The 19,087-nt window shown below is 53.7% G+C and overlaps 1 protein-coding gene across 1 annotated transcript in view; it reads right to left on the bottom strand.

The window, feature by feature from the left end:
* The window catches only part of ARHGEF18 (Rho/Rac guanine nucleotide exchange factor 18), a 54,029-nt gene extending 45,767 nt beyond the window's left edge, over nucleotides 1-8,262 (bottom strand). The window contains exon 1 of the mRNA XM_044254309.1: nucleotides 8,202-8,262. The gene's annotated coding sequence lies outside the window, so the exon portion shown is untranslated. The remainder of the gene's footprint in view (nucleotides 1-8,201) is intronic.
* Between the last annotated feature and the right edge of the window lie 10,825 nt (nucleotides 8,263-19,087).

Raw genomic sequence — 19,087 nt, 5'->3', positions numbered from 1 at the left:
TTGGGGAGTAGCCATGGCAGAGGCTGTGAGGTCTGCAAAGTCTGAAATATTTACTGTGGGGCTCTTCACAGGAGAAGTCTGCTGATTCCTGGTCTACCTTCTCTGCTTGGTTGGAACAGGGAGGGCCTGTTCCAACAACCAGAATGCACCCAGCGGGGCTCATGTGGCACGAGAAGCTCCCATTTTTAATCCCCGACACATGGAAGGCAATGGAATAAAGGAAGCAGTGGAGTGGATTAACTGTGGGAAGTCATTACTGAATTCCAGAGCCCTGAGACAGTCTATGCTGGTAGAAACAGGTACCCAGTTGCTTTCTGAGCATCTCAAGATCCCGTCACCACTAAGGACGCCGGCTACAACAGTTAACCCAAGTCGGCAACCAGCTCCTATATTAGGAAAATTCCAAAACCTTGCAAAGACCTTCATTAGTATTCCTTCTAGTCCTGCAAAGGTGTGAGTGTGAATATATTTTAATCTATTTCACGTCTCAAGGTCAGGAAGAAAGCAGTTTCGTGTACTTATGTAAGCTAGGTGCCAGGCCAAGCAGATGGAACTATTTTTGCTTCTCTAAACTGATAAAACTTTTGTATTTGGTGAAGGTGGTCTTTGAACGCATGGGGGAAAGGAACAGATTATATAAAGACAAGCAAACAAGCAAACATTCAGTGTATGCACCGGGCACCTCTTCATACCATATGGCAAATGGTATTCTCAGAGGAGCCAGATTTAGAAGCTTTTCAGGCAAGAAACTAGTTCTTAAGTTCTCCTCTGCTTTCCTCTCCTCACTTGCTGGGTCCCAAGCGTAAGCTGAAGTCCAGTGCTTCATTTCACTTTAAATAATGTGAAAATTACTATGTCTGTAAGGAATCTAAGAAATGAAGACTATCAGCTTGTCAACTTGTTCTCCCTTACGAGTCACTAGAAATAGGAGGTTGGGTGAATACGGTGCCCTCAGAATTCACGGAATTCTGTGAAATTCTACGGAACGTGGCCTCATTCAGAAAAAGGGTCTTTGCAGATATCATTAACTCAGGGATCTCAAGATGACATCGTCCTGGATTAAGGGTGATCCAGTGACTGGCACCTTTACAAGGCCAAGAGGGAGCTCTGGATGCAGAGAGACACAGACACAGAGACAGAGAGGGAAAAGTCAAGTGAATACAGAGGCAGAGACCTGCGTAATGCAGCCACAAGCCAAGGACCCAACGTCTAGGGCAGCCTTCCAGGATCCTTCCCTAGAGCCTTCGGAGGGAGTGCAGCATTACGGATACCTCGATTTCGGACTTTTAGCCTCCAGAACGGTGAGAGAATGAATTTGTTATTTGAAGCTACTTGGGATGGTAGCAATTTGTTACAGCAGTCCTAAGAAACTAGTACGCTTCTCAGAAGTCCAAGATATTAATTGTACTGCCAAATGCTCCCTCTTTTGCTAAATGTTCTTCCTAAGGCATGGTGCACTGGGATCCCAGGGCAGTGTTCTGACACTGAGGACCGTGACCCCTCCGCGAGTTGGGGAAAACAGTTTCCCGCAAAATAAAATAGGACAGAAAATGCCAGAGACGATCTTGAGGGAGGAAGATGAGTATTCTTATTCTTTGCTGAAACTCTGGATCCGTGTATGTATGTGCTTACAAGATCCCAATGTCATAAAATGTTGGTTTTCCTCATGGTCATGGTCAAAACCAAACACACTGTAGAGTCACAGAAGCCCCTATCTTTTGGCCCATCAACAAGGGGAACCTTCTTGACCAATGGAAAGCTACCCCAGTTTGGAACATCTTCAGGGGGAAAGCACAATCATGGCTGCTGGAGGCTTGGGAACAGGAAATGGGGAGTGACTGCTCATGGCTCCTTGGTTTCCTTTTGGGTGAAGAGAAAGGGGTGAGGAGTACATTATATTAAAAGCCACTGAATTGTACACATTCAAGCGGTGAATGTTATGGTATGTGAATTGTAATAGCCCCATTTTTAGAAAAAAGCAGCAGCAGAATGCCAAGTTGTGGACAGCAGGGAAACTGGAAGGCCTTCCCCTCTGATCAGGGCTTTTGGAACATTCTAGAAGGGGGAGAAACACCAAAAGGAAGGTTTTAGCTTCCTGCCTGTAAGCCGGGTGGAGCTAATGACAAACTTAAAAGCACTAATTTACAAGATGTGACTTATAATTAATCTTCAGACTTTGGGAGCAACCCACAGTGGTGGGGCTTCATTTTTTAACAATTTCTTTTTATTGACTTGTACATATACTCTGCATCTTGTTAACAAAGTTATATTTTTCAGATTAAAAAAGAAAAAAAAAAAAGAGCTAAGCTGTATTCATTGTGGCAACGCGGGTCCCTGGTCCCCGCTGCTGAAGGAACAGACGGACACACCCAGACGCTGCGGAGCCCTTCACTGGTAACCACAACCCTATGACACAAGGAATGCTATTAGACTGGGAATTTGAGAGCCAGAAAACTGAGGATCCAAGGGCCTAAGTAGCTTTTGTGGTACCACAGAAGCAGGCTTGAGCTCCCTGCTACCATCTTTCTGCTCACGGTGCTCCCCTGTGCGCATGTGTCTAGAGAAGGGGCAATGGAAGTGGCCTGGCTGGAGGCACACAGAATCCTGAGTGAGGCCAGAGTGGAGTTCTAGAAACTTGCACAGGAGAAGGAAGTGCTGGAGAGGGTAGGGGGCAGGGTAGGTCCTGAGTCAAATGAGAATTTGAGCCTTGGAGCACTGGAGCTGGAAAGTGGGTGTGGGCATTCCCAACTGGCTGCTGTCACAGATTTCCACAAACAGTGGCTGAAAACAACACTGAGGCTATTCTCCGGTGGGGCTGGAGGGCATGAGCGGGGTCCAGAGGGCTGCCATCTCCTGGAGGCTCTAGGGGAGAACACGTTTCCCCTCTGTTTCCAGCTGCTAGTGGCACCTGGCCTCCTGGGCTTCTGGCCCTTCCCTCCATCTCCTACACTGACCTCTGACCTCTGACCTTGGCTTCCGCCATCACACCTCCTCCCTGGACCCAGACCCTCCCGCCTCCCTCTCACAAGGACGCTCTGGATGACACTGGGTTCACCCGGATAATCCAGGCTCACCTGCCATCTCTGGACTCTCAATCACATCTGCAAAGTCCCCTCTGCCATAGAAAGTCACATGTTTGCGAGTCTTGGGGGTTAGGATGCGAGCATCTCTGCGGGCCACTGTCCTGCCCACCACACCAGTTATGATGTTTTCACCACGTCTGTGTGGTGGGAGAGGCGGTGGGCCAGAAGTCCCAGCACAGAGGAGAGACGCAGATGGCGCTCCCTCCAGAATCCCCGTCCGAGGAGGGGGGACGGGGAGGGGGGTGGCTGATGGCTGCTGCCAATGCACAGGAGTCCTGCAACTGCAAGGGCTTACGGGAGTCTGACTCCCAAGGCGCCGCCTCTCGTTACATAAGCACATTAACCAGATCATGGCTCTACCATGAGAGTCACTGTTTTCTCTTCTGATGGGCTTCACATCACTTCGCTGCCAGGTCCTCTGCCTCTCTCCCTCCTCCCTCCACCCCCGGGCGGGCGACTGCTATCCTGCCCTGCCTCCTGCCCTGCCTCCGCTCCCTCCCAGAGCACTCCAACCTCAGGGCCCCCAGGGTCTAGGAAGGGCTACTTTTACTGCTTAGACCCTGGAAGCCTTGGGATGGGGTGGACGTGGCTGGGGGTGGGATGGTGGCTTAGGGTTAGAGACCCTCATTCGAGGGCAGGGAACACAGCTTCCCCCTCTCCAGGGCAAGATAAACTCAAGGGAGGTCCAAACTGGTCACTCTGCAGCACCTACATGCCTCAGGCCAGCCTTGCTGCGTAAGAAAGAGTCCTGCTAGCCGATGGCCTTGGGGCCCACCACCTACCGGTTGACTACACCCCACTCTCTCCCACAATGCCATCGAAGCCCTGACACACCCCCCTTTCCACAGATGCAAGTCTGACCTCTTCCCACACGTTCCCTGTTTAGGCCCAGGTCCTTTCTCAAAGAACTTCCCTGTCTCCAGCCTCTGCCTTTTCCAAGCTGGCCTCCACCCACTGATGGCTAGGGCCATAAAGTCCTCCGCGGTGCAGGTCAGCCTGTAAGATACCCAACTCAGTGCTCCCTGGCTCCCACTCGTGCTGGAGAGGTGCTCCCTGTTTCTTCTGGATTTTCTTATCATTTCCCCTTGAATTTCTAGCTTCCTAGTTTCAAAACCACTTCTTGCGATTCTGTCCCATGCCCATAACCATTTCCATTGTGCTTCTAGTTCTCAGCCTGTGTTCTGTCTGCCTCTCTCTCTTTTGTAAAGATTTTACTTATTTGACAGAGATCACAAGTAGGCAGAGAGAGAGAGAGAGAGGGATGCAGGCTCCCCGCTGAGCAGAGAGCCTGATGCGGGGCTTGATCCGAGGACCCTGAGATCATGACCCGAGCCAAAGGCAGAGGCTTTAACCCACTGAGCCACCCAGGTGCCCCTGTCTGCCTCTCTTACTCAACAGCTTTACAGACCTGGAATTCACATACATACTAGTCACCCTTTTACAGCGTTATGAATTGATGGCTTTTAGTGTGTCCAGGGTTGTGCACTGACCACCACAATTTTAGAACATTTTCATCACCCCTGAAAGCAACCTTGCATCCCTTGGCTGTCACTCCCTGGTCCCCTCTTTCCAGCCCAAACAACTGCTAATCTATTTTTTTTTTTGTCTCCGCAGATTGGCCTGTTCTGGATACTTTACATAAATGGAATCAGAAGATCCACAGCCTTTTGGGACTGGCTTCTTGCACATAGCGCGACGTTTTCAAGGCTCACCCGTGTTGTAACAGGTATCAGAATGTCACACCTTGTCACTGCTGAATGCTACTGTACGGCTGCGGCACGTTTCATTTTTCCATTCATCTGATGGGACACTTGGGTTGTTTTCACTTCATGGCTACCACGAATAACATTCCTGGGAACATCTGTGTGCCAGTTTCTGTATGGATCTATATTCATCCCTCTTGGGCGTCTACCTAGGGGTGGGATTTCTAGATCATACGGTAACTCTGTGTTTAACTTCTCCAGGAACTGCCAGACTGCTTTCCTACAGTGGCCGCCCCCTCCTACAGCCCCTCCGGCAGTATATGGGGGGGGGGTCCTCAGTTTTTCCATCTTCCCATCTCTCTTTAAATTCTTTGATTAGGAGCCTCCAAGTGGACACTGCAGATCACAGGGGCCACCAATCACCATATCCTGGTATTATGAGCACCACAGAGCTACCTTCCTTCCTGCTTCCTATGCCCACAGATGCTGGTTTTTGACTCTACATTATATCTGGTCAGTCACCATCCATTTCAGTCTTGTGTGGGGCTGGGGAGCTACTGTGGATGGCTTCACCGCATACTATTCTTCCTCAAGTCAATTTCGCTCTGCCAAAGTAATCTCAGCAAATCCGAGGGGCCCCTAAACAGGACATAAATGTCCTTGTGCACAGGAACATGCTAAATTCCAGCCAAGTACTTTGATGTGGTCCTTCCCTCCCTCTGTCGAATGCTGCAATGGAGCCACGGGGCACCTGCCTAGACCACCTCTTTCTTTGGCCTTTCTCACCTCCTGAAACTCACCCACGAGAACAACCAGATGATAAAGTGTCCTGAATTAGATAGTGTGACAGTTGCATAACTCTGTGAAAAATCCACTGAATGGCATGCTTTAAAAGGGTGAATTTTATGGTACGTGAATTACAGCTCAATAAAGCTGCTATATTAAGGGGAAAAGAGGAGTGGCCTGAGTTTAAAATGTAACCACCCACGACATAGTCAATGTATATTCTTAGTTAAATCTTGGCAACATTTTTTTTTCAAGATATGATGTAAATCATCTTGTGTATTTGCTACTTTGAACACAACCAAGTGCAACTTTATTCTCCCTTGAAAACTAACTCAGAACAAGAGGGGAGAAGGAAGCAAGCTGAATTTTACACTTCAAGGGCAATTTCTTTTTATTTTGAAAGATTCTATTTATTTATTTGACAGACAGAGAGAGATCACAAGTAGGCAGAGAGAGAGGGGGAAGCAGGCTCCCTGCTGAGCAGAGAGCCCGATGATGTGGGGCTCAATCCCAGGACCCTGAGATCATGACCTGAGCTGAAGGCAGATGCTTAGCCGTCTGAGCCACCCAGGTGCCCCTTCAAGGGCAATTTTAAAAACAAAAATTAAGCACCGCAGCAAGAGCCCTTTCACTGAGGACATTATTTTCATCAGTTCGCCCCCTCCCCCCATCCGTCACATTCCTCCTCCAGAAAATTCCTACAGGCAGCTCCGGAGCTGTGAGAGGAATTAGTTTGCACCTGGAGAAAGGGTTTTCAAAACACAGCAGCTCTCCACCACTTTTGGCACAGGGGGGTGGGGTGGGGTGGGGTGCAGTAGAACTCAATTAATAAATAACAAAGAAACAAATCCTTTGGCCTAGGTGTAAAGTTTTAAATTACTTAAGAGAGCCAAGATGAAAAGGTTCTGGAAGTCTTAGAGGGAATTTGAAGAAATGGAAACAGGACCTAGGGTGAATGAGGAAGAACGAAGGAGACCTTGACACAAGGATCAGAAATATGCTGAACATGTGGTAGGTAAACACCCAGGGAGGCACAGCTGGTGACCACAGCCCTAGTTCCAGGGGCTGGTGACAAGGGTAATGGCCCTGCAGCCAGTGGTAATTGCTACTGTGTGACAAGAATGAAAATTATAACACAGCTGATGCCAGAAACAATGTACGTGCCACTTGAGCTTTCAAAGTGGAGGCATTTTCAAGTCAACTGAGAAAAAAAAAAGAGAGAGAGACAGAGAGAAAAGGATCGCTTTTATCGCTTTTTCCGTTTCTCTATGCATGCCATTTAAAATAAAATAAGCTGCATAAACCCAAAACAAATTATGTTTACAAGGACTGAATTTATTACGCCTTCTGGCGATATGCTCTTACTAGCTTTAGAACAACCTTTTTCTCCAAAGGGCTTGACTCATAAGACAGCAAACGACTGATAAGGCGTACACTCTGACCCCGTCCAAACAACAACCAAGATGTTTTAAGTTTTCCAGACTCTTTATTATTTGCAATGTCAGCCTAAAAATACAGGTCTGGGGGCATGCACATAGACACAGGATATACAACATTTACTGATCCTTCACTATATGCCACTCTCTCTGCTATGCACTTATGACATATTACCTCATGGACTCTCTACCCAATCCTTATTCCCATTTTAAAGGTGGGGCGACTGAGGCTTAGCAAGGTTATATGGCTAAGATGTGGTGGAACAGGGACCAGAACCCAGAGCTTATCTGACACTCAAGCCTGAGCTCTTGAGACTACTCCACGCAGCTTCAGGATTAATCATTCACCCAGATACCTACAAAATCAATCCCAAATTGCCCTTGGCCATGGGGCTGTTCATGGTGTCCTGAACTCCCTCTACCCAACAAGAAGAAAAAAGGGGCTTTAAGGCTTCTGGCTGGAGTGCCACTCTCCCCGAATGAGGAGAACGGAGGGGATAATTGTGTCCTTCGCTTCCACGGTACAACTTATAGAAAACTTTTTTTTTTCCTCCCAACAAAACTTTTTGCACTCTGTGCCAACCATCTCTCCTAGGGCTTCCATCTCAACAGAGCAACAGGTGAAAAAGACGGGGAAGTAAACGACCACAAACCAAGCAAGGATCAAGGGCCTCTGGCTTCTCCCTGCAGCGAAGCTGCCCCGCACCAGCAACGGAAGATCCAAAGCACGCGCGCTCCGTATAGCTGTTATCCCAAAGCTCCCCAGCACCGAGGGGGTCCACTCCAGGGAGTGAGTTCTCCGCAGAGGCCCAAGCACCACGGCGCTGGTTACTGCTCACGGTTATCACGACGTCCCCGGTCCTGCCCCGGGCGCTCCTGAACCTCGAGCCCGGTGACCTCCCTCTCCGGCGCCGGGGCAGGCTGCACCGCCCAAGGGCTGGAATTCGGATGGCGCCGGCGGGCGTCGTCTGCACCCCTGCATTCGCCAGCAGAGCCCAGACGCACTGAAGGGGCAGCCTCAGCTGCAGGACCCGCCCGCCGGCTCGGAGGGTCCACGGGGGCCCGGCCCGAGGCTGCGGCAGCCCCGGGGGTCCCGCACCAGAGGTCGCCCCGGGGGCCCGACGGCGCCTTCCCGGGGCCTGAGGCCTCCCTCCCGAGCTCCGTTCTCCTCGGGCCCGCCCCTCTGCCCTCACCTCGGCCCGGTCCCCTGCAGGCCGCTCGCCGCCGCCACCGCTGCCGCCCGGCCTCCCTGGATCCACAGCAACCCGCAGCCCGGGGCCGGAAGCGGGAAGCCGCGCGCGCGAGTTGCGCGTGCGTGTCCCCGCCCCGAGGGCGGGCAAGAGGGCGTGGCCCGGAAGGGGGCGTGGCCCGCCGGTCTGCGGGTCCCGGTAACTGCGGGCTGTTTCTGGCTGACCCTGAGGGAGGGGTCAGGAGAGATCCTCCGGGCCTTGTGGGGGACCCGTGCACTTAGCCGGGAGGGTCTCTGCGGAGGGGGTGAGGGCGATCCTCGGGGGCGAGTCCGCGGGGATGGGGGGCGTCTTGAGGGAATCAGGGGTGCCTGGAGCGGGGGATCTGCGGGCGTCTGGGCATGGCTAAGGGGATTGAGCCCTGGGCGAGAAGTCTGAGGGCAGCGTGCAAGCGATGGCGAAAACAGGCCCGTCGCCTTAGAAGAAGGGGCCGTGCAGGTTACAGGAAGCTAGACAAATCTGGGGGACCTGAGCCGTAAGCCTCTCAGATGGCCCCAGACAGCCCAACGTGGGTACCAGATACCCCTGACACATGCTAGCACCCAGGCTGGTGCCATCGGATACTCAAAGCATGCTTTGCGGTACCCTTGAATAGGTCAGATTAGGACATTCGTCTGGATCTGTCAGTTACCCTGAAGTGTTCAGAATCTGAAAAACATGACAAAATACCCCAAAGTACCAGTCGCCTTCACCCAGGAGCCATCAGATACCCTCAAATAGAAACAAATCAGAGACCCTACTCGGAAACCTTTAGATAATCCCCCAAAACACATACTAGATACCCCCAATACAGATATTGTCAGATACCCCCGCACAGGTATTCAGAGTCTAAAATACATGCCAGACCATCCCCCAACACAGGTGTTTTCCCACATGCCAGATGCCTCCCCCCCTGTTGCTGCCACCCCCTCAGGGGCCATCAGATTTCCCAGCTCTGAGGCTGCTTGTTCCAATCTGGGTTGGCCACTGGTGAGACAGTTGGGCTGTGCCCAGTAGAGGAGCCAAACACCTCTTTCACCAGATTCAAGTCGACCAGGCCGAGAGCTGTCCAAGCCAGACTCACTTCAAAACACCCACAGTCTGTGGCCGAGAGCCCTCACTTCAGAAACCGGATGGCGGAGTCCCCAGGAACCTGCCTCCAGTTTAAGTCCATTTTGTCATGGTCGAGAGAGGGAGCATGCCCAGGAAATTGGAGTTTCCAAAAGTGTAAGGACGTGCTTCATCAGAGGTCAGAAACCTCACACAGAGACTTTTGAGGTCTTGATGGATGTGTAAATGTTCACTCTCGGAGTGCCTATGACTTTGGGACTTTATTCCAAAGGCAGTGGGGAGCCATCCAAGATTTTAAGCAGGAAAAGTGGCATGATCCTTATTGCTATAGCTACCTTGGTCATGGAAACCTTCAGGTTGACATAGTTCTCCCCTAAATGTAGAAACCAACTTTCTGAAGGAGCCTGGCAACAGGGAGAGGTGTCTCTTGCCTTCCTTTTTTCTTTCCATTGTGCATTTAGTATGCCCTTCTCATGGGCCAGGGACTCTGCTAAGAGCTAAGGAGACACAGAATGTAACTCTATGGCAGCGTTTCTTAGTCTTGGCACCACTGACAACGGGGGCTGGATAGTCACTTGTTGATGGGGGCTGTTCTGTGTATTGGAGGATGATGAACAGTACCCCTGGCCTCTATCCACTTAGAGGCAAGCAGTACCCCTGTCCTGACAACAACAATAAAAAATGCCTCCAGATAATTGCCAGCGTCCTCTTGGCTGAGAGCACCTGGCCCAAGAGACATTCAGACACTGATACAGTCGCCCCATCCACAGTCCAGGCTTCCTGGGGGAGGTGGCCCTGGCCTTCTAAAGGGTGAGTAAGAGTTAGGTGGCCAAAGGAGTTCCAGGAACAGCACTGAGTGAGCAAGGTGCAGGTGCGTGTGGGCAGCCACGAGACTTCATGGTGGCTGAGTAGTGGAAGGGAAAAGTGGACAGGTAGGCAGAGGTCAGATCATGAAGAACCTCAGAGGTCAAGGCCAGTAATAAGACTGTCTGGAGGAGTGCGTGGGTGTCTAAGTCAGTTAAATGTCTGTCTTTGGCTCAGGTCATGATCCCATTGTCCTGGCTCACCTGGGAGTCTGCTGCTCTGCTTCTCCCTCTCCCTCTGCCACTCTACCTGCTTGAGTGCGTGCTCTCTCTCTCAAATAAATAAATCAAATCTTAAAAGAAGAAAAAGAAGAACACTGGAACGGTGTTCTGTCAGTGGGGCTGGTCTCTGGGAAAGCATCTCAGCTCTGCCCTGGTGACCCACCTTCCATAATTTCCTAGAGTGTGACTCATTGCCTGTTCTGTTTAATTTACTGTGGGGCTATTTCCTCTAAGGGACAGACACTAACATCTGGCCTTGAATACCTCCAGTAGTGACAGGCGTGTAGCCGGCAATACCTGGGAGGTGCCAGCTCTCAGCCTGTCGGGAGTGAGCCACAGCTGATCTGGCCCCAGGGACCTCCTACACAAGTCTGGGAGCTGCGGTCAAAGCCCAGGGTTGTGGATCTGTGATTTAGCTGCTTGCTTTAACTCAGCAGCCCAGGGGAATGATGATGACAATGACAATGGATGCTACCCTTGCCCATTTGTACCAGGCACCACGCTAAGGGCAACCCACGTTATTTTCCTTTCCACCCACTCCGGTCTTCTGTGATCTCAAATGGCTGTCCTGAAAGTCAAATATTGTCTCTTGGAGGTGGGGGCTTGATTTCCATCCCCCTGCGAGAAGGCTGGATTGAGTCACTCGCTTCCAGAGTAGGGAGAGGGAAAGAACAGTAACCTGGCAGATGTTGTCTTAACCAGGGAATGAGGGTTCATTTCCTCAGGGATGTGAGATCCATAGCACTTACCCCCTGACCGGATGAGGCAAGAAGGTTCCCAAACCCATAACCCTAACTACGAGAAAACACCAGATTGGGCGCGCGGGAGGGCATTGTCCTAGACATCCGGCTAATACCTCTCAAGACTGTCACGGTCACGAACAATAAGGAAAGACCGAGAAACCTCACCGACCAGGGGGACGAGGGACACAGGATGATGAGAGAGAACACAGTATTCTGAGTTGCGTCTGGAAACACAGAGAACCCAAATGGAGGAAGAAACCTTGGGGACACGTGAGGCAATAATACGGTATAATGTTGATTGCTGAGTTGTGACAGAGGTAATGTGGTCGTGGAAAATGCCACCACGACAAAGTTAGAGGGGGACCCTTTCTGCTCTCTCCACTTTTCTGTGATTCTTAAATTAAAAGTCAAGGGGAATAAAGGGCTACCCACCCCATCTGGGGGGGGGTGGGAGGAGTTAGTCTGTTGTGTCAAGATAGTTAAGTGTTGCATGTGGTTTGTTGACTGTGTTTGTATGGGGGGCAGAGCGTCAGCGTCTCTAACTGCTGCACTGTTCAAGGGTGAAAGGGACAGCTCTGCTGTTGGAACAACCCAGATTGCGGTATTTTGCAAGGCAGCCCTCGCTGACTAATGCACCGCCTCGGGTTTTTGCAGTGACAAAAACTGAGATTTAGAGGTGTTTTGTGGGCCCTGAGGTAACCACATGGTCCTTGCCCTTAAGGGACCTGGTGCTCTCCAGGGAGCTGAGGTCAGCCTCCAGCAAGGGTAAGAAATGGGACGAGGACGCAACAGGCAAAGGAGGCCACGTGAGAGAATGAGAAGGACAGAAAGTGGCTGCCACCCAGAGGGCCGGGGCTGAGCCACGGGACTTACCAGAGCTCAGAAAGGGTTTGCCACAAAGGGGGCAGCTGGAGTGGCCAAGGAAGGTCCCTTGCGCCAGCTGATGCCCGTTGACACATTCCTTCTTCTCTCTAGCATCCTGAGCCTTGTCCTTTAGAACCACTGGGCTCTTCCCCTGTGGGGGACAGAAGTGAACCTTAGAACGCCTCGTGCATTCAGACCTACCTCGAATCATGGGGCTCCAGGGCCGGGGGCGTACTGAAAAACTGGAGAAAGTAGAGGGAGGTTGTCCCTGGCCCAGCCCCCTGACCTTCTCCTTCTGCCTGGTGACCCGACAACGTAGGGAGCTCAGTCTGCGCTTTACCCTGGTGCTTCTGTTACTCCGCTCAATCTTGTTGGCGCCATCCTCGCTCCTAAGGGATGGAAAGATGAACGAGGGGGGACAGCAGGGCCAGAGGGCCATTTTCAGCCTGTCCTGCCAATTGCTCCCGGACCCCACCTGGAATTTGTCTCCTCCCCGCACCCCCTAGTCCTGTTTCTCTTCTGTGGTCTCTCAACTCTCTTCTTCTGCCTCTCACTTATTCACTCAACAAACATTTATGAATATTTGCAAAGTTCCAGGAACTGTAGGGCTCGGTTTACAGAGGGGACTGCAATGTGGTCTTAAGCTTGGGGTCCCTCCGTGCGCATGACTGGATATCCTGGCTCTGTCCATGTCTGCCTCCTCCCTCTGATTCACCCCAACCCCTGTATCTAATCAGCTTACAAATCCTACTCACTCTTCCTTTGGGATATCTCTCAAATCCTGCTCCCCTCTTTTCCCTAACACTCTGGCCCCAGATCGCTGTCACGCCCCTCCTGGATTAGCGGTACCCCCTCATTTAATAAATACAGTTGATCCTTAAACAACATAGAGGTTAGGGTCCCCAACCCCCTGCACAGTCACAAATCCATGTATAAATTCTGACTCCCCACAGTGTAACTACTCATCGCCTACTGTTGATCAGAAGCCTTACTGATAACATCTACAGTCAATGAACACGTATCCTATGTGTTATAGCTATTAGGTACTGCGTTCTAACAATAAAGTAAGCCAGAGAAAAGGAAATGTCATTAAGAAAATCATAAAGGAGAGAAAATATATTTACAGCCCTACATTCTATTTATTGAAAAAAAAAAATTCATGCCTGTATTTCAAACCCACATTGTTCAAGGATCAGCTGTATTCATTATAATATCAGCCGCCAACAAACCCAGCGCCTGTAGAACCTGTTCACTGGCGGGAGGTCCCACCCCTCCAGGCTGCAGCCCTTGCCTGTGCTCCCCATCATCAGTCACCGAAGACTGGTGCTCCTTAATGTCACCGAGGTGACCTGGCCTCTGCTGACTTCCCTCCCCTTCCCTCTTCTCCCAGCCCTACCTGGCACCATTCCTCAGGCCTTGCCCTTTCTCCAGGAAGGCTTCTCTTTATTTCCCCCATACTCCTCTCCATGGGTTGGCAAACTCCTACTCTTCCATTGAAGACCAGCTCAAGCCGTCACCTCCTCCAGGAAGTCTTCCTCTGCCCTCCCAGCGTGCAAGAGGAGCCTTCCCAGGCCCCACCACCACCGTTGCCCTGGCAGTTCCAGGGAGGGGACTGGGCTCCACCTCCCACCCCCAGCTTAGCGCTGCGGGAAAGCCAGTGCAGATCAGTGCAAGCCCCAGCCCAAAGCGCCTCCCTGTGGTAGCTCCGCACACTTACTCAGACAGGAACTCGAACCAGGTGAGGTTGGAGCGGGCTCCTCCGGGGCTGCCTGACAAGCCAGCCCTCTGCCGGGCCCTGCGGGGTCAGAGCGGACAGACCCCTGGGTCAGCGGCCTCTCCTTCCCCAGCTGCCGCATCTCCTGCCTTCTCTCTCCCTCCAGTGCCCCCTGGAGACCTCACCATCCCTCCCACTGTGTGCTCCTTCCATGGTCACTGTGATCGGTTTTCCAGCAGAAGGGGGCAACCCATCTTGGGTTTGTCTTGGTCAGACAAAATCGGCACGTCAGGAGGATTTTCTAGCCAATGGCCATGTCTTGGGAGAGAGGCACCGTTTCTCATTTGTGCGAAGGTACGTCATGGCCTCACTCCTCCTTGGCTCCTGTCCCTTCTCCTTGCCCACATTAGTCCCTCCCCCCTACCTCTCCAGTCCTCGTTTCGCTCCCCTATCTCCCTGTCTTCTTCACGCCTGTGCCCCACCTGTCCACTCCTACACTGTCCCCCTCCGCTTCTCCCCATACTTGTCCTCCTCGTCTGTCTTCCTGCCCCTGCTCCCTCACACCTGTCCGTCTTCCCACTTACCCATGGTACTGCCGAAGTTCTTGAAGCACCTGCTGGACAATCAGCCTGGGGTGGGGGCAGGGGGGAGAGTGTGGGTAAAAACAGCTCACAGGTGCCCCAGGTCATAGACGTGTTCCCCCAGACGAGCTATGATTGCCCAAACAGGGCCCCTGGTCCTGATGCAGACCCTGACTGGGAGACCCAGCCCGTTCCCCTGATGCTTTATTGAGAACCCTTCCGAGTGGCCTGGTCGTCTCCTCTGGGATAAGGATGGTGTGGGAGAGAAGCCCCAATTTATGGGGGATTGGGGTGGGTGGGACCCCAGCCATGACCCCGCGGCTTGTCCCCTGGGGTCCCCTCCCCACCGTCAGGGAGACACTCACACGTGCTCGGGCTCCACGTGGTCCTTTTCCATGCACTCCAGCACCGGGGGCCCCAAACCTGGAAGCAGCCCCCACCCCAGGAGAGACAGGAGTGAGAGGACTCTGGGGCAGACCAGCCCTGCCTGGGTCCCCAGTGACCCATCCGGCACAACTGGAGACCTTCCCGCTGGGGCCTGCTGTTCGGTGGGGAGAGGCATCAAGAGGGCAGAGAGCCGTTGGAAGGGGCGGGGGGGTGGGAGGTCGGGGTACCAGGTGGTGGGTATTATAGAGGGCACGGATTGCATGGAGCACTGGGTGTGGTGAAAAAAATAATGATACTGTTATGCTGAAAATAAGTAAATGAAAAAAAAAAAAGAGGGCAGAGAGCCAGTGTCGGGGGTGCACCCCTGGGTCTTAACATGGTAGACAATGTGCCAAGTGCTTTGCTTGTGTACCTGTGGACCCTCCAAGGAGCCCTAAGGAGATACGCTTGTTGTTCCATTCTTTTTTTTTCTTTTTAAGATCTACTTATTTATTTTATAGAGAGAGCGGGGCAGGGAGGGGCCAAAGGAAAGAGAGAGAGAGAGAGGATCTCAAGCAGACTCCCAGCTGAGCGCAGGGCCAACCTGGGGCTCCATCTCATGACCCTGAGATCACGACCTGAGCCAAAATCAAGAGTCAGAGACTCAACAGACAGAGTCACTTGGGCACCCCTGATTCTTACAGGGAAAGCCGCAGGCTCAGAGACTTACTGGAAAGTGGTAGCTTTGGGTTTTTAGACTTCAGGTCCCTCTGAAAGCAGAGAGACACACGCTGTTAGGACAGAGATCCAGAGATAAGGAGAGACATAAAGTAGGGGACAGAGGTAGAGACAGAAGCTGAGCCCTAGGGGAGCAAAGGGGCTGAAGACCCTGGGGGTGGGATGGGGAAAGGGAAGGGGAGAGGCTGGTGCTGAATGCCTCTCTCCGTCCACACGCCCCCCCCACCCCCACCCCAGGAATTCTGCCCAGTTCCTGCCCATGGGACCCTAAGCCCCCGCCCCCCCCATCAGCAGGTCTTTCCTCTCTCAGGCCCATCTGGGGCCCCATCCAGGGACCCCTTCAGCAGAAACCCCCACCCTTTTGGTTTGAATGCGGGAACCCTCCCTGCCCCCCTGGCTGGGCTACCTTGAGCAGTTGGACTGGGCGCGTCCAAAGCCGGAGAGATTTCCAGGGAGCTGATCTCATCGAAGGACGCGGGAACGGACCGTGACCTCACTCTTTTCTCAGGGCTGTCACATTCCTGCGGGGAATAAGCATCTCGCTAAGCTAGGGAGGCAGTGAGGGGGGCCGGCAAGCTCCCCAGTTGAAGGGTCCACAGCCACCACCTCCAGCCGCAGGCAGGGGCTCCGCTCAGCCCTGGGCACGGGGCTGGACCTCTGCAGCAGCGTCTGAAGCTTGGAGCCATACCTTCCCCAGCCGTGGGTTGCCGTCCTGGCCAAGGATGTCCCCAGCTGTGGGCTGGAGCCCCAAAATCTGAGCTCCAGATTCCAGCCCATCAGGGATCGCTCCAGGTCATGGTCCCGGGCAAAGATGCCCCAGACACGGGCTACGGCCCTAGAGGCTGGGATCGCAGACCTGAGACGAGATCTGCCAGGAGCAAGCGGGGCTTCCTTCTAGCTGCAAAGATGCGGATACGATCTCCCCCACCCCCCGGATCATGGGTTGTACTTGTAACCGGGGATCCCCTCCTGTGGGCCCCCCACCCCGGCAAAGAACCCTCAGTCTGGGGCTGGACTCTTAGTACTCGGGGACTCCCTAATCTTGGGGTACCCCAAGGACAGCCCCGCTTGACGGGTAAGTCCCACCAGCTACCGGTGAGGAGCTCCTTCCCACGCGCCACGCTGGCCCCTGGGCCCAGAGTTGTGCCATTCATTGTCAAGGTGGCTGGCTGGAGGCTGTACCCACCTTGCCTGGGTGCTCTACTGGGGTCGCACCCCCAGACAGACAGTCCTGGGTCCAGGCCTGCAGGTCCTCTCCCGGCAGGTTCAGAGCAAGGCTGGCCAGCGTCCGAGGGAGACAGGGCCCCTCCTTCACAGCCGACGCCTCAGGGCTGAGCCTGGTGGAAGAAATGAGGAAGGCAGGTCTTCAGGGTGTCTGTTCTATCAGCAGTTGCCCCGTCGCCAGCATCCAGGGGCCTGGGGGGACCCGCAGGGTGATCCTTCTGGGGCAGGGAGGAGTGGTCAGAATCTGGAGGGGTGTTCGGTCCCCTCCATCACGGGGGTCATCCGGGGAGCCTTGTTGGGGCACTTGCAGGGAGATCCGTGTCTTTGAATGGTGGACACATTTTGAACATCTTTGAATGGCAGAAAAATCATATTGGATTTCTACTTGCAGTGAGTTGGGGAGGGTGTTAAGGGAGGCAGGTGGCGGTGGCCGGCCTCGGCCTCCTACTGAGTGTGGAATCAAGCACACGTCTGTTTTAATCCCAAGTGCACCTGTGGGTCTGTGCACCCCCGCATGCTCGTCGCACACGAAGGCTTTTCTGTATGGGGTGGACGGGGTGAGTGTGCAAGCCTGCGGGGCACGTGTGCACGTTGGGGATTGTGCGTGCCCGCAGCGTGAGCCCGCGGTCTTCATTTCGGGGTGGAGTGTGCTTCACTCAGAGTGCGGGTGCTGGCCTGCGCACGAGGACTGTGTGCCCGCAGGGGTGCGGCCCTGCCCTGTCCTGGGGGTGTGTCACGGAAGGCTGTTGGCGGCACGCGCTGACCTCTGCCAGCTCTCGGAGCAGCTCCGCGACCTCTCCCAGCTGCGTCTCCGAGGCAGGCCCTGGGACTCCGCGGGGCTGGACAAGGTCGATGCTCTTCCGGCCTCTTCGTTGGGGGGACCGCTGTCCCCGGCTTCCCCAGGCTGGCTGTGGGAAAAGGTCCCAAGGCCCAGATCCTGGAGATACTCGCTGCCCTGCAGGGCCCCCAAGTCCAGGCTGAGGTCCTCCGTGCTGTCCCCGAGCTGCCCAGGCATACCGTCCTCCTGTTGGCCGGTGTTGGGGGAGGGGAGAAGAAGGCATTGACGGATGGCAGCAGACACCCCGGCACCGAGTCCCTGCCCATCCCCCTCCCGTCCAAGCTGGCTCAGCGCCCTGCTCGCGGCAGGTGGGGTGGAATGGGGGTAGTCCCCCCAGCACTCCGTCTAACCTGGACCTTCAAGGCCTCATTCCTGAAAAGGAGCCGGAGGTCTGGGCTTCTACCCGAAGTCACCTCACTGCTGGCATTCCCTCTAATGGGCTTGACCTCAGCCCTGCCCCCTGCCCCGGCTTGTTCAAGGTCTTCGAATGCAGCTGCGCAGGCCCAAGTTATTCTGGACGCTAATGCAGAATTTTAGGCCGTGTCGGGGCTCCCAGTCATGTCCCTGGGCAGCGTGGGGCATCTCGGCAGGTCAGGACCCCGCCTCGGGCACAAACTCAGAGGGTGTGCCCTCACATTCAGGAATCCAGAACAATCAGGTTAGTGCCGTATGTTTTTTTAAAGTCGGGGAGCGCGAGGAGATCCACGCTGGGCCAACGAGTTACCAAAATGTTAGATAAAGACAGTATCGGGCCCTGCGCTCTACCGCTCACTTGGCTCCCATCCACTGCTCCTGGCTCTGCTCCTTCCGACCCCAGAGCGCTTAAGCCAATCCCTTTCCCTCCGGGACAGGTAGGAGCTCAGGGGGCACATTACAAAAGGCTACAGGGTCAGCCGCCTCCACTTCTGGCCCCTCTGTAGCCTCAGGCCGCCCGCAGTGTGCCAGGCCTTGTCAGACACTGAAGACCCACAGACGTGGCTGACCATGCGGCAGCCACCAACGGCAAACACACTGCCACCCTGCCACCCCCAAACTAAACAGGCCTTATCCTTACTGCCGCAGTCACTCCACCACAAGGGGGCATTGTTAACCCACTTTCCGGATCAGAAGACTGAGGCTCAGGGAGGCAGGAAGACCCGCCCCGGATCACAGGGCCAACCAACGGCAGAGCCGGACTCAAACTCAGGTCTGTCCGGATGCAAGCCCTATGCTCTTTCTCTCCCGTCTCTCTCCTTCTCCTATCCCTTTTCTCTTCTCTCGTGCCCTCCAAATCATTCTATTTGCCTTTTCTCCCCCCTAGTCAGGGGCCTTGCCTTTTCCTCTCCTTTGAAAACCTCTTCTCCCAGCTCATATACAGCTTGGTCTGGAGAACTCCTATTCATCCTTCAAAAGCCAGCTTGGGTATGCCCTCCAGGCAGTCTTCCTGACTCCTCGAGACTAGGGTAAGATGTTCTTCCTCTGGGCTGTCGCGATCTGCTCCCTGGGGACTTTCCTTGTCCAGACCTTTGTTGGGACAGACCTCAGAGACGATTTGGTGGGTAGGAGAGTGGGTGGGCCTCTCGCATTGCTCCCTGCAAAGCCAATACTGAGATGTGGCCCCAGGCATCTCTGTGGTCTCAATGGACTGTC

Source organism: Neovison vison, chromosome 6, assembly GCF_020171115.1.
Source record: "Neovison vison isolate M4711 chromosome 6, ASM_NN_V1, whole genome shotgun sequence".
Classification (NCBI taxonomy): Eukaryota; Metazoa; Chordata; class Mammalia; order Carnivora; family Mustelidae; genus Neogale; species Neogale vison.
This window is presented reverse-complemented; position numbering and strand designations above follow the sequence as displayed.